Here is a 3149-nt window from a genome sequence, read left to right as displayed (position 1 = left end):
TCGCCGAATCGCAAAGCCGGTTCCTGGGCGGCGCCAGGGATGGATGGGGCCTGCGGGGTGTCAGGAGGCCCCGCCCTCGACCCCGCCGCCTCAGCGCTTCCGTGAGCCCTGGGACGGTGGGGTGCTGTGAATTAAGGTCCGGTGAGACGGGGTGAGCCCCAAAACAGACAAAAATGACAGACACCGTCTGATGGACGTGGTGCCCTCTTTCCCCTCATACCTTGTTGTGTGTTTCCCCGCTGAGGTAAAGGCTCTGTGATTTGACAGTTACCATCCCCAACAGAGCCCATCTCCCTTCTCTGTGGTAAAAGCAAAGGCAATTGGCTGTGGACATCTTAATACAACCATAATAAAGTGCTTGAAAGCGATCTCTCACGGAGTTAGTTGCTTTATTAAACAGAGCATCTTCAAGGGTAGCCCAATGTGTCAGGGACATTGGTATGAGCACTGTGGCTTGAACAATTTATAGCCCATACTACAAATTAGAATCCAATAAAGCCTTTATAAAGTCTGTTTTAGGAATATCAAGTTATTTCTACCGTGCTCATATTTGAGGTGATAGAATTGTATAATGACTTTGCAGTCAATAAAAAAATATGTAATGTCGCAGACATCTTTTTATGAAAATCCTTTTCTCAGGATTTTTCTTCCTGAGAAGCTGAGAGGCTTCAGGAACAAAATGTAAACAATGGTTATCTGCTGCTGTGGAATGCAACAGGTGCATCTGTGATTGGCCCATCTTAGATGTTTATAATTAATCGCCAATCCCAGCCCAGTTAGCTTGGACTCTCTGTCTGAGACACAAACCTTTGTTATTCATTCCTTTCTATTCTTAGCTTAGCTAGCCTTCTGAGATGAAACTTTTCCTTCTATTCTTTTTTGTATAGTTTTAATGTAATATATATATCATAAAATAATAAATCAAGCCTTCTGAACATAGAGTCAACATTCTCATCTCTTCCCTCACCTGAAAACCCCTGTGAACACCATCACAATGTAATTCTCCAAACTTCTGTCCATATTGGTTGTAAAATAGCTACATGAATCTATTGTCTGAAGGAGTTGGCAGTACGGAAGGATTATGGGGTATATCAAATGTAGATGCAGGTGGAAGCCAGTTGATGTAGCTGAAGTTCTGCCTTTTGGTTCACTTCAATTTGCTCTTTTGAATGGCAAAATGAGCTCACAGCTTCAGGACCATCCCTGCTGTGACAGCAACATGACTTCACACACAACAGATGCTCCCCATAAATCCTACATGGCAACTCCTACCAAGGCCAGGTTGGATGAGGCTTTGAGCAACCTGGTCTAGTGGAAGATGTCCCTGCCCCTGGCAGGGATCTTTACAATTCCTTCCAACCCAAAACATTCAATGATTCTAGGATTCTATGGTCCTGGGAACTCTCTGGGGGACACATCCTGCTGCTCACCCATAAATGACCAGCTCATTTTTGAAACAGATTAGAAGTGTCTGGTTTCCAGCACTATCTTGTAAATTCCAGTCATTTCCAAGGCATTTATAACCCCCAGGAGGACTATATTTCTAACGTGCAGGTGAAGTAAATTCCCAGTTTCCTTAGCATTCTCCAAAATGATGTCTCACCAAAAACTGTTGGGATTCATTTATTCAGCTAGACTGTCATACAGGGTAAGGGAAGTAAGTCCTGTACCTGGATCTATTTAACACCATCCCAAGCCCTGCCATGACACCAGAAGTTGACCTTCTCCCAGAAGAGAAGAGGGACCTACAAGGTTCACACACATCTGAATCTCTCAGCCTAGTCTTACTCTTTTTTTTCCTGTTTTTGGTGGAACAAAGAGAAGATGTAGAGTGAGGTATAAATATCAAAGCAAGAAGGATTATGTGCTTAACTGTAAACTGAGATGGAAGATTAAGTCTGAAAAAAGAATTACTTACCTGATGGCTTGTTGGGACCTGTTCCTCACAGCTCACTTCACACCAGGGAAGCTATTTTAACCCTCTGTCTTCCCCCATTGCTTCACTCACCCCCATCATGGCTGAAGGAATTTATTAAAGAACATCATTAAAAGCTGAACTACATTTTGATTGACCCAAGAGGGGTTGTTCAGGCTTGTCACATTTTCTTTCATAAAACACTACTTCATAAAATCATAGAATGGTTTGGGTTGGAAGGGACCTTCAAGATCATCTAGTTCCAAGCCCCCTGCCTTGGGCAGATATGCCATTCACTAGATCAGGTTGCTCAGGGCCCCATCCAACCATGCCCTGAACACTTCCAGGGATGGGGCATCCACTTCTCTGGACAACTTGTTCCAGTGCTTCACCACTGTTTGAGTAAAGAATTTCTTCCTGACATCTCCTCTAAACCTGCCCTCTTGCAGTTTAAAACCATTGCCCCTTTTCCTGTCACTATCTGCTTGTATAAAGAGCCCCTCTCTCCTTTTAATAAGCCCCTTAGGATACTGGAAGGCTGCAATGAGGTCTCTCCAAAGCCTTCTCCTCTCCATGCTGGACAATCCCATGCCTTTCTTCATAGGAGAGAGGTGCACCAATCCTCTGAGCATCTTTGTGGCCACCTCTGGACCCACTCTAACAGGTCCATGTCTTTCTTGTGCTGAGGACCTGGACACAATACTCCAGGTGGGGTCTCAGAGAGGCATACAGCGGGAGAATCACCTCCCTCGACCTGCTTGGCATGCATCTTTTGCTGCAGCCCAGGATGTGGTTGGTCTTCTGGGCTGCAAACATACACTTGGCTCATGTCCAGCCTCTCATCCACCAGAACTCCCAAGTCCTTTTCCACAGGGCTGTTCTCAATTACTTCTTCTCCCAATCTATGCTCATATCTGGGATTGCCACAAATGACTTTCAGAATTCAAATAATATGTGCACTCCCCAATCAAGGGACTTGAGAAGGTACAACATGAGCATGCAGACAGGTGTCTTGGATTGAAAGACAGGTGTCTGCTAAGGAAGGCAGGAGCCTCCCTTGGAATGGAGAATATGACCCCCTTCCCTCCAAATTATTTAAATTTTGAAATTAAGGGGCTTTCAGGCAGAGATATGAGAATAGGAGTAATGGAGTAACAGTTCTTTACTAGTATATATAACAAAGCAAACAAACAACAACAACTATGGTAGCAACAACAAACAGAACCAGAAACCC

Source organism: Molothrus aeneus, chromosome W (genome assembly GCF_037042795.1).
Source record: "Molothrus aeneus isolate 106 chromosome W, BPBGC_Maene_1.0, whole genome shotgun sequence".
In the NCBI taxonomy this organism is placed as follows: Eukaryota; Metazoa; Chordata; class Aves; order Passeriformes; family Icteridae; genus Molothrus; species Molothrus aeneus.
This window is presented reverse-complemented; position numbering follows the sequence as displayed.